Genomic DNA, 12,952 nt, shown 5'->3' with positions numbered 1-12,952 from the left:
TTTTGCGCAGCTACTGCCAAGATTATTACGCAAATTACGCATACGATAATTATTGCAACACACTGAACGAAATATCTGGATACGCTTACATTTCAAACAGTATTAAAAGACATTAAAAATAAAAAATTTAAATTTTTCAAATGGAAAGGACCAATTTGTCACTTACGACATCCTTTGCACTGACAAAAGCCCATCACAAATTCTCTGCGCCCACAGGCATTAAATCAGCCGTCGTTCATACTGATACGGAAAGAAAGTTTCATTAATTAAAAAAGGCAAAGTGTACTAGCAGGCAAGCAATGTTATCTAAGGTAAACATGTGTTTTGTATAAACTATTCCTCTAGGTTCATTTTGTAATGCAAGAATATAGCATTTTGTGTTAGATCCTTGTAAAGTTATTTGCTACTTTCATACCTGAAATAGCCTTCGGCAAATCCGGAGGGCTCGTTAACCAAATTAAGAACTAGCCAAAATTTATCTTCGAGAATAGGATAAATTTTGTTTCAGTCTGACAGCGAATGTGGGTGCGGAGATCTAATGTATCATTAAATCAGCCGTTGTTTAAACTAATTGTTCCTTCTCAAGAGAAGGAACACTTATGGTGAACATGTCACACTTGACTGAGCATGTAATGGATACAAGGGTATCGTCAAAGGAATCCGATTTCCCGTAGGGCGCTGCCATCTTGGACTCATGCATATTCATTACAGATAGCCTGTAGCCCAATGTGTTTACGCATAATCAATCTTTATTCCAGTCTTTAAATAGTGCAATCCAACTACGTAAAATAACAGAACAAGCAGACACAATAATAAAGTTTAAATCATGTAACTCCTCGATTGAATATATCATAGTAAAGAATCGAGATTAATGAAATGAATATGCATCATCTAAAAATAGACTCCCACCAAAAAAAAAAAAAACGTAATAAAATTGTCCCTGGTCACGTGATTCCTTTAGCCTCTAACGTTTTAAATTTGCTAGTCATTTCTTTTGCGTACGTTTTTACTTCCTGATTTGCTTTTCGAATCGTAAACGCATACATGTACAAAATGTCTTTGTGTTAAGTGTGCGGGTACTCGCTGGTGTAGTCGCGTGATGAAAATATCCGGAAATGAAATACAGACTACAAGACAAATGCTTCCAATAGCATAATATGTACTGCACTTGCTCATATTAAAAAAACAGCTTTGGGTTATGATAAAACAGTTAATACTTAGATTAGTTCTTAAATAGATATAATTAAGTTTGCACAAAAATGACAAAATATATTTTCCTCGTTGCATTATTAAACATTTGTAACATTATGCTAAAACAATATCCCTTAAAAAGAATATTTTATAAGTGCTAGAAGGAACCTTTTGGTAAGCTTAATCTTGTATGGACATAAAGTTTCATTAATTAAAAAAGGCAAAGTGTACTTGCAGGCAGGCAAGCTTATTTAAGAGAAACATGTGTTTCGTATAAACTATTCCGCTAGGTACATTTTGTAATGCAAGAATATAGCATTTCATGTTAGATCCTTGTAAAGTTATTTGCTCCTTTCATACCTGAAATAGCCTACGGCAAATCCGGTGGGCTCGTCAACAAAATCCAACACTCAACTGAATTACACAACTGTTGAAACTAACCAGAATTTCTCTGCGAGATGCTGGGATGAATTGTGTTTCAGTCTGACAGCAAATGTCGAGATTTTCCTGAGACATTCTAAAATAATTATAAATAAGTTATATGTTAACTAAAAGAATGTCCTCAGTCAGTACGAGTTTTTTTCTCTATGTTAAGTCGCTTTGATTTAAATAACAGTCATACTCTCCAACATCAAATTAAATTTTAGCTAAACGAATGCATGCAGTAAGTACAAGATTTATTTCCTATGAGTTAACTCTCTTTGATTTAAATAAAAGTCATACTTTCCATAATTAAGTTGGATTTTAGTTAAAAGTATGCGCTAAATTTTATTTCATCTGGATTAAATGAAATGCCTTTTCATTTAGAAACAAGATTTTGTCTGGCAAAAATCTAAAGATTTCATTGCCACAATACAACATTTTTACGGCTAGCAATATATTATCGAAAAGCTATTTATTTATTTTAATGAATATATTGCTTTGAGTATCCTGACATCCTTTCAAAATATATCATAATCTTATTCATTTAGCATTTAATATTCAGCTTTCTAATGTTAGTTATTCAGTAGACAAGAGCAATTATTTGTTTCGTATATCTCTCGCATGTTACCTTTTCTTCTTTGAAAATCATTATACAAGTCATACCAAGACAAAATTATACATATTATATAACCATACAAGAATAATTACATATTGGTTTTGTTTGATCTTTTTGCTCCATGGTATCGAGATCAGACAATAAATACCTCCTTAACATTCATTAGACAGACGAGACACAGATTTAGCCAGGCTTATTCAAGAAACTGGCATAAATATTACCCCAGTGTCAGACTGATATGTCAATAACTAGTATTTAGATATACGCAATTATAAATACAAGAGGTCCAAATGGGCATAAGTCGCTCACCTGAACAAAATTTTGACCATCTGACCTCGCTTCTAACAAGGTTTTTGTGAAAATCCTTTAAGCTGTTTATTAAAACAAAAGTTATGTAAAAATAAGAATCTATATTTTGTTGTCATGCACCAAAAACGCATAACCATCATTTAAAGGTATTTCTCTTCTAACCCCAAGTGCCCCGATGTGAACAAATTTGACATAAGACCTTATAGGATGTTACTGACCAAGACTGGTTCATGAGAAGAAGTACTTTAAAGGTATTTCTATTTTACGCTCTAGTGGCCCCTAAAAGGTACCAAGTGCCCCAAACTGAATTAACATAGTAAGGTACCTTATAATAATGCTTTAGACAAAGTTTGATGAAGATACGTACAGGAGTTATTGGGAAGAGAACAGTTAACGGCATTACTATTTTTAACTCTAGCAGCCCTTATAACGAGACCAACTGTCTCCAATTGGACAAATGTTTTAAAGGACATTATAATGAGTTACAAATAATCAAGTTTGATGAAGATGCATCATGAGAAGAAGTAATTTAAAAGCATTTCTAGCTTTAAATCTAGTGGCATTTAAAAGTGGCCAAGCGCCCTCGTCCCCCACCCCCTCCCCATTGAACAAAGTTTTGAGAGCATATAATAATGATGCTACTGCCCAAGTTTATTGAAAATCAACTGAGTGGTTCATGCAAAGTTTTCATTAAAACGTATTTTTATTTTTAGCTCTAGCGGACCCTACTGCCCCCAGTTGAATAAAATTAAAAGATAACCTTCTAATGATGCTACAGGTCTGATGAAGTTCCACCAAGCGGTTCATGAGAAGAAGCGTTTTAAAGGTATTTCTAGTTTTAACTCTAGCAGTCCCTAAAAGGGGGCAAGTGACCCCCCCCCCCCCCCACCCGACCCCTCATCGGACAAATTTAAGAAACGACCCTATAATAATCATTTAGACCAGGGTTGATGAAGATCCATCGAGCGGTTCATGAGGAGAAGTCATTTAAAGTCATTTATAATTTTAGCTCTGGTAGCCCCATTTGAACAAATTTGGGAGATCACCGTATAATGATGTTACCTACCATGTTTGTTCTATTCAGAGGTGAGAATAATTCGTTTAAAGGTATTTCTAATTTTAGCTCTAGCGGGCCATAAAGGGGCTAAGGGTCTCCATATGTAGAAAGTTGGGAGAGGGCCTTACAGCGATACTACAGGCCAAGTTTGATAAAGATCCATTGAACAGTTCCTGAGATGAAGTCTTTTAAAGGTTTTTTTTAGCTTTAGTTGCTCATAAAAGGAGAAAAGTGCTCTCATTTGAACACAATTGGGAGAAGACTTTATAGTGATGTTACAGACGAAGTTTGATAAAGATCCATCAAGTCGTTCAAGAGAAGAAGTCCTTTTAAAGATCTTTCTATTTTTAGCTCTGGCGACCCTTAAGAGGGACCAAGGTGAACATTTTGAACAAACTTGATAGAGGTTCATGCCAGGATTCTACTGACCAAGTTTGGTATTATTCTGACCAGTAGTTTCAGAGGATAAGATGTAAAAATGTGGACGCAGGGACGACAGACGATGGACCACGGACGCCAGATTATCCACCTACACTAATAACTCACCTCGAACGAAGTTCAGGTGAGCTAAAAAACTGACGTTATATAGGTTAGTGAATAAAACAGTTAAGATATGGAACAAAATATATCGAAGATGTTCCTGTTTGGGAAGAAAGCGCCAAAAATTAACTGAAATTACTTTAAGGTCCCTAAAATCCTGTAAAAGGAGATGACACGCTCTACCTACCCTGGAACCTTCTTTCAAGTACATTTTAAAAGGGATGAAAAAGGTCTTGGAAACGTTTGCGTTTTCTTTAAGTGGAAATGTATCTATAAAGTAATGTTTTATATGTATTAAATTTAGATAATATATCACTGGCATGGACTGACAACCACTTGATATTGACAAATATACAAATTTTGTCCTACAATAATCATAGTCCTTAAGATACATACTAAAAAGGGACGTAATCAGACATATATACTGCATGTGCGTATCTATGTTTAAATCTAAAACTAGGTTTGAAAGATGTTTTTGCGAAGAAAGCATGAGAATTTGTATTTAACTATTAAGTATTCTGAATCAAAACAGTATTACACACACGAGTCGGCTTAAATAACCCTGAAAGTATGCACCAAAAGAGGAACTATGTTTTATTCATTTCGATCAAACATGTTTAAAACAATTTCCAAAAAGTTAATTCATGTCCTCAGCAATTATAACAATCACGCAAAATTTATTCGATCATTTTATCTATATTCAATATACAAAACTCAGAAAAATGATATGAGAAAAAAAAAAAGAAAAAGTGGAAAACCACAGGTTGCCCAACACGACATAAACAAATATGTTGCAGGCGCGGTTTGACTGAGCCTGTTCATGGACGGTAGTAGAAGTGCAAGCTACCGTCTACGCCCTCTATTCCTGGGTTGAGCAGAACTCAACATTTACACATGTTATAGTACCAGAATGTAATTTAGAGACATCCACAGATGTATTCATACGGCTGTGCTATAAGGGGGAAATTGTTAAAATAAATATTCTCATGGAAAGGGCAGATCAATTTATTATAATCATTTCTATGAACTAAAACGAATAACTGAAATGAATTCATTGATAAGGTATCAAAAAAGAAAACTAAAACAAGGGTTTACATGTTGATGGGCACGAGGGATATCTTATATTACATATTTACATGTGCAGTGCTTTGTTTAAAGTTTTGTCATGTGAATGCGACGATTAGAAAGATATATTTTTCAAGTATACAATAACATATGAGTAATAGAGTTATAGAAGCCAGAAAATATTTTCTGAACAGCACCCCCGCCCAAAAAAAAAAAACAGAAGAAAAAGGTATTCACTTATCTAGCATAGAGCATTGTATCAAGCATGATGTATTTGGGGACAGACATCTTATGCACATACTGGCTTTATAGAACTGGAGCACTTTGTTTCCATTACTTTATAAACTTCCCAAGTAGGGAACTCGCAAATGTAATTACAAAACACAGACGCAGACAGATATAAATGTATCTTTACTGTGAACACAGATGTGTCATTCTTAAAGTATCTGTTCTAGAAAGTGAAATGCTGGCAAACCTATTACAGTTTCAGTTAAATAATGAAAGGGTTGTTACGTCAAAAACACCTTAGATTTTCTTTCCAGTATGGTAGCAAAATTTTCAGAAATTTGCAAGAGGGATATTTAAAGGAGAATAGAAGAATAAAAGCAAATGGACGCTAGCATTGTAAAATACAATTGTTTATGTTCCTATATAGAAAATATTAAATGTATAACACCGACAGTTTAAGTTGCGGCAAATGTACATGTAACAATGACATTCTGGATATTCTACAAAAAATGAAATAAAAGGCCAACCTGTCATTCTAATTAATTTTGGAAGCCTTACCCTAAACAAACAATTACTCTAGATCTTATAATTGCACTGAGAATCGGTATTCCTAACGATATATTTGACAAACAGCACAGATCAATTAACATTATACTTAGGATGTTCTGCCATGGTCATTTTACCGCTGTGTTAAATGAGCTCAATCGATACAGAGTATAATACAAAACTCTGACCAACACGTGCAATTCTCTGCACGATAATAGTGACGCCTATATTAGAGACATAAGTCATACAGAATGATTAAGAACGTAAGATAAAAATACATTTTGTCCCATTGTTTTACATTTAAATCTGTTTTACATGTTTTTCCTTTATGCCTGTTTTATATATTTAAATTTAACTTATTTATATATGTAACTGTGTGGAATGTGTAGAGAAAGACACTGCACTGCGAAAATGTGTATTATTATAAACATTAACCTAGGGCTATGCAAAGGTGGAGGGTTCTATGGGAGAGACGGTCTAGTGGTAAAATTGTTGCCGCTTCAATACGAAAGTCGTTGGTTGAAGCCGTAGTAGGGTAGATTGATAGGATGCACTTATACTTCATTGCTACTGAGCTAGCTATATAGTGACGTGGTAGTATGTCCGCCTTAGATGTGACAGGTCCCGGGTTCAATTCCTGCTCAGGGCTGGAATATTTTCAGTCTGTTAAATACCAATGCTTTTTTCAAGAAGCGGCGTCGAGATTAATTCTAAAATTTGGAAGTTGATAGCTTTCATTTGAATCAAGCTTAAATAAAGTATTATTAAATGTGGCATAAAATAACAGTAATAAAAAATAAATAAATACACGTCCCTTTCTCTTTTGTTGATAAAGACGCAATATGATGCTGGCAGGCTTTAGCTTGATATCGTTAATTGCAAGAAAATTATACAAAAACATGGTTTATATTGGTAATGTTTAGTTTCTCAACATGACTATTTCGGCATGGGTGATTCCAATACTCTCGCTTTCATAGCCTTGAGTATTATATAACCACCCCTTGGATATGGTGCCTGCTTTTTAATTTGGTCTTTTGACAGTTCCTGTGATACGCAGGCTCCATAACCTCAGATCCCCTTTCTAAATTCCAGTCTGTTTAGTTCTGCCCATTGTTTCCTCGTTTGGGGCAAACCCTTTACTTTATCTGGGGACCAAACGCCGCTCTACATGGAATTACACTCCTCAACACGTGTATCAGTGAAGGTTCCATGTTCACCACCGTTTGAATACATCTGCGGATGTCTCTAAATTGATGTTTGTACATTTAGCATGTGTAAATGTTGAGTTCTGCTCAACCCGGGGCTAGAGGGCGTGGACGGTAGCATGCATTTCCACTACCGTCCATGAACAGACTCAATCAAACCGAGTCTGCAACATTTTCGTTTTTTTTTTCATGTTGGGCGACCTGTGAAGCTTCCACTTTTCTCTATTTTATATAATAAATTTTGCAGAGATTTAGATTAGATATAGATACACAACATCACTTTTTGTGAAGCCTCTCTTTTAAATTATATATATATATTCATAGTAAAATTAAACTATCAGTACCCCAAATATAGAATTAGCACTGTAAAATTGATGTGAGACTGAAAATAGTAAGGAACAAAAATGCAGCTTATTATCTAATACACACTAATACCGTATAGCGGGTTATTTCTGCGGTCAAAATATTCTGCGTTTTGGCCCCAAAAATTGTGGAAGAAATTTCTGTGTGTTAAATTTCTGCGTTTTCAAACAAAAGGAAGAGAAATTTCTGCGTTTTTGATGCCAAGGAGGAAGTAGTTCCCCGCATGATCGGGCGTCGTGAGAATGACTAGCGTGTAAAAAACAATAAACTAAATTACCGGTAACTACTGCAAAGTAACTTTGCTTTTAATGAATACATTGTAGAATATAATAACATGTAAATTGAAAAAAAAATATATATATCCAACAATAATTGTACAATCTACAACTGCAAACTACGGTATACCGGCAGAACGGTTATACATGTATAAAGCCAACTAAAGGATAGTTCGGATGATCTTCACAAGGGATTAATAAGAACAACTCAAGTGTAATTCACTCAGTTTATTTCATTCACAAAAAAGAAAACAATAAAAAAGAAACGTTTTCTGAGGGATAAACAGTTAGGACTTTGATTGACCATCATACTCAATTATACCATTATCGGTAATTGATAGATGACGGCAGTAATTTCCAATAATTAGACCATGCCATTGTGAACTTCGGATTACCTCGGGTAACATAGCGTGAAACAACGTTGGAGAAAAAAATGCAGATTTTTTTTGCGTTTTAAATTTTTACTGGATGAATATTCTGCTGGAAATATTTTTGCGATTCTACCGAGAGACCGCAGAAACGCAGACACATTCCCCCGTAGAAATAACCCGCTATATGGTATATATGTAAAAGTATGTTAACTCGCCTTATAAGATGCAATTAATGAGCCTCAAGTATAAAAAGTACGAGTTAATGTTTTGATATCATTAAATGTTGCAACACATTAAAATTAGTTTTGTTTACCTAAGTGATGTGATATGATATTTATGTTTAAAATAAATTGATTTATCGTCAATTTCCCTCTTAAAGGCATCATCATTTCTCATACATAAATTATGTACACAAGGTAACAGAATATTTATTGTGTCAAAATGAGTATTGCTTAAGGTCATAAATGACCTTTTTTGTAAATTGTTTTCAAAATGTTATGATTAAAATAAACAGAATATTGGTCCCCTTTTGGGACCTCATTTTAGGCTAAAAATATCAACCAATCTTGTGTATCTTCATTTTTTGGATTCAGCGTACTAAGAGCCATATGCAAAGTTTCTTGATTTCTTCACAAAAGAGAACATCTAATAACCTATGCTCTAAGTAGATACGTTTTATATGAACGTATTCTAAACAACGGTATTTTCACAGTCACAATTTCGCATACTGCACGACAAAGGTGCGTAATTAAAATTAGGACCAATTTGAAAGCAAAAATCTCACATTTGATTTGACTTCATTATAAATTGTTAAGTATTTGAATTGTAGGTTACACACGGTCTCAAAATTAGCTTCCTGACGTTTTGCCGTAGCTTCTTACGTAAAAATGTTACACGTTTCTTCACATTATGTAACTTTATTTCAGGACGATATTACGATAGGAATTTTATATGAAAACTTACGATAAAGTCAGAAAATCTCGCTTGTGGAGAAAGGAAACTTGATTAAAAGGTTCCCGCGAAGGAATAATTTCTTTGCATTGGACCAGCAGATGTGCTTTATTGTAAAATGTAGACACTCTCTCAAGAATAAATCCTCTGCGTCGGACCAGCTGCAAAGCTTTATCGTCATCTGAAGATCTATCTTTCTCTTCGCTGGACCAGCCACTCTGCCAAACTGTGACCTCTCTGTCTCTGTCTCTTTGCCTCTCTAGCTTTCTCTCTGTCTCCCTCTCCTGTGGAGCTCAAAACTCGAATGAATACGATGTGGATACTGATGTCTAAATTGTCAGTATTTGTTGAAGGAATCACCTTGAATTAGTCAGTGTAAAAATAGTAACGTGATTTTCGTGGTGTTTAAAGGGGAGCAACCGTCTGATATGTTGTAATCGATGAGCGTCGATAGATATTTCTGGTTAAATCAAGCAAATCCTCATATCATAAGTTTTAAACATATTAAATAAACTATTTATTTTACGAAACTAAATCAACAACGGGCCGCATACTAGCTTCTATTACAAAGCTAAGCTTGTCACATGTTTGACGTAGTGGGAGTGAAATAAAGCCATCACATAAATTTGTTTATTTACAGGTGACGTTGGTCGAATGTACTTGGTCTATAATAGGTATAGCGACCCGTGATTGTCTTTCCTTTTCGCTACACTAGAAACATTTAATTTTAAACAACAGAGATAGTTTTCTACAGTTTATTCCCTTTTTGTAACAAATGTCTTTTAATTTTTTCAAATTAAAGTCTCTGTAACATTTTAGATGTTGTCTGGCCTAAATACAGATTATATATTCTCTCTTCGTATCCCAGAAAATTTAGTGCCGTGTGCAAACCAGAAAGCAGCTCCAAATTTGGAGAGAGGCAAAGCTGTATTACCAATGAGTAATACTGTTGAAAAGACTAATTATAAACTTGTCAAAAAACTGTAAGCTGGATTTTAGGTTAGTAGAGTAAAAATTACAAGTTTTTCTCGCAACTGCGACAATAGGTAAAAAAGAAGAAATGTTGATGTTTCAACCTGAAAAGCTTACATGTGATAAAAAGAATATTATATTTGTGTCTTTCCACATTGAATTTATTAAAGACGTTGAATAAAATTAATAAAATGCTCGACAGAGCCTCGTATTTCATTATTTTATTTAACTCGTTTGACAATCTTACTAAAGTACATCAGTCTCCAATTAACGCTACGCTTTGGATCTGAAGACATGCTATTCATAAACTCGTTCTGACGATCCTTCCGCTAGCCAGTCAGAGCTTTGCTTTCAACATTTTGAAAGTGAAAGTAGAAGTTTAAAAAATCTATATTTAGCCTTGGGTTTTCATGTGCATAATAATAATTCTTATGACTGCGTGTTTTGAGAGGTATCATATGTCATGGTACGGACTTGGTCACGTAAGGGGAGAATATGTGTCAGGCAGCCGGTTAGCTCAGTCAGTAGAGCACTCGCCCTGTAAGCGAAAGGGTCCCGGGTTCGAGCCCCGGACTAACAGCATATTTGTCTCATCCTGTGACATTCGACGTTATTTTGATGGTTTAGCCAAGTTCTTGTTGAAACGAGTCGTCTGACTGGTTCAAATAAAAATAAAATTGCGAAAATAAAAATAGCAATATCAGAAATCCAAACATACAGAAAGATGAATGTGAATAGGTCATCCTCTGATATTCGTTTAGAAGATTAAGTACTTTAGTCAGATTGCTCGTTTGATAAATCCAATACGAAGAGTCACTCATGTACTATCCTCTTTGTATAATACAGTTATAACTGACCTAACTGTCACAAAAGCAAATCTTTAAGTCGTGTGACGACTGTAAAATGTTTCCCTGAATTAGACTCATTACTGACAAATTTTCTGCTCCATTAGGATCTGAGGATAGTCGAACTCATCCGAAGGTTATGAATCATAGTATTATGATTTCGCTTTTTCCAGTGTTAGGGGACGTGATGTGTCTCGCACATTTCAATACCTCTATATCGTTCAATTATCGAACATATCTCTCTGAGGAGAGAACGCATTTACTATAACATAATTGAATAGAACAAAACGATTCTACAATATCAAGGTTGTCAAAGAGTCAGGAAGGAAATGCTATTCTATGGTATGTTGAAAGAGTTACTTTTCACCCATTTGCATTTAGGTATATGACATTTCAATTATTACATTGCAGGTGAGAATTATACATCATAAATTATATTTGTATCACTTGTTGTTCATTTACACTTACCAATTTTCCCAACCTTTTACAACGTGTCCCAAAGCTGTCAAAGAGCATGTGAAAAAAAGTATTGCCATAAAGTATATGAAAATTCTGGGACAAATCTATTCTTACTGGTGTTTTAAGAAAAGTAGAGACGTTCTTTGCAAAACTGATTGTATGTACTTCTAAATTTCATCCATTCGATGTTGAAATAGTGTCGAAAACGGTTGTCAACTCCTCAATCATTCTGATACTTAATTACATGTATTAGTATATAAAGAAGCGGATATCAATAAATTACTAAGAATTTGCATAAACGATGATTGTAATTTTTCATGCAATCTGACAAAAGTACATCTCCAATAAACGCTACGCTTTGGATCTGAAGACGTGCTATTGATAGCCTCGTTCTGACTACCCTCTCGCTAGCCAATCAGACCCTTGCTTTCAACAGTTTAAAAAATCTATATTTAGCCTGGGTTTTTATGCGACTACATCATGACTGTGCCCTCGTGTTTTGAGAGGACTCATATGTCACGGTACGGACTTGGTCACGTAAGGTGTCAGGCAGTCGGTTAGCTCAGTGGGTAGAGCACTCGCCCTGTAAGCGAGGGGTCCCGGGTTCGACCCCCGGACTGACTGCACATTTTTCTCACTTTGATGGTTCAGCCAAATGCTTGTTGAAACTAGTCGTCTGATTGTTTCAAATAAAAACAGATTTGCGAAAATAAAAATAGCAATATCGGAAATCCAAATATACAGAAAGATGAATGTGAACAGGTCATCCTCAGATGTTCGTTTAGAAGATCAAGTACTTTAGTCAGATTGTTTTTTATGTGGATATCTATATTTCCCTTTTATATAAAAATATGCAATGTCAAATCGTTCAGATTATAAAAATGAAAGTTAAGATGTAAAATATAAAAACAAATATATGCCAAGGGTATTATTGTATAAATGGACATAAAATTATCTTAAATTTCAGTTTTCACTGTCAGTGCGTTGTGCTTAAGTCAATCATAACAAGTTCTATAAAAATATACAACAGTATCTTTTTGTAGATAGAAGTGGTTTATTTTATCTGAGACAACTTTTGCGTTGGAACTCGTTAGAGACGGCGCAGAAATGTATCATTGTGACTAGTAGGGGACAAGATTAAGTTTTCCCCAGAAGCAAATAATGTCAACGGTCTAGATACGTGCGTCTTAAAAACTGGAAGTCTTTTTAACAGTCGTCTGTTATTGCATGACATTTTTCAATGCAGCTCAACAAACACAATTTCTTTAAATATTAAGAAAAGATAAATACATTGGAATCGGATTTTCTACATTGGAATCAGATATCTAAATATCAAACATTAAAGTGAAAAATGCACATTGGATACATTTAATAAACTGTGTAAAATTACATTTTAGAAATACCCCTCAGTACTGTTTTGGACGATGAAATGTGGAAACTCAAATATACAACCGAGATTCTAGGTGTGTGTGTATATATAAAAATATAAATAAATTTAATACAAATGTGTTAAAATCACATAGGTCATTATAGGCT

General features: G+C 34.5%; 1 non-coding gene across 1 annotated transcript; it reads left to right on the top strand.

The window, feature by feature from the left end:
* The first annotated feature begins 11,967 nt into the window (after positions 1-11,967).
* Positions 11,968-12,040, top strand: Trnat-ugu (transfer RNA threonine (anticodon UGU)). Its single transcript has one exon. It is a non-coding gene; the product is annotated as a tRNA-Thr (tRNA).
* Positions 12,041-12,952: the final 912 nt, after the last annotated feature.

The sequence above is a fragment of the Mercenaria mercenaria genome, chromosome 9 (assembly GCF_021730395.1).
Source record: "Mercenaria mercenaria strain notata chromosome 9, MADL_Memer_1, whole genome shotgun sequence".
NCBI classification, from domain to species: domain Eukaryota; kingdom Metazoa; phylum Mollusca; class Bivalvia; order Venerida; family Veneridae; genus Mercenaria; species Mercenaria mercenaria.
Note: the sequence above shows the minus strand (reverse complement) of the source record. Positions and strands in the feature narration are given on the sequence as shown.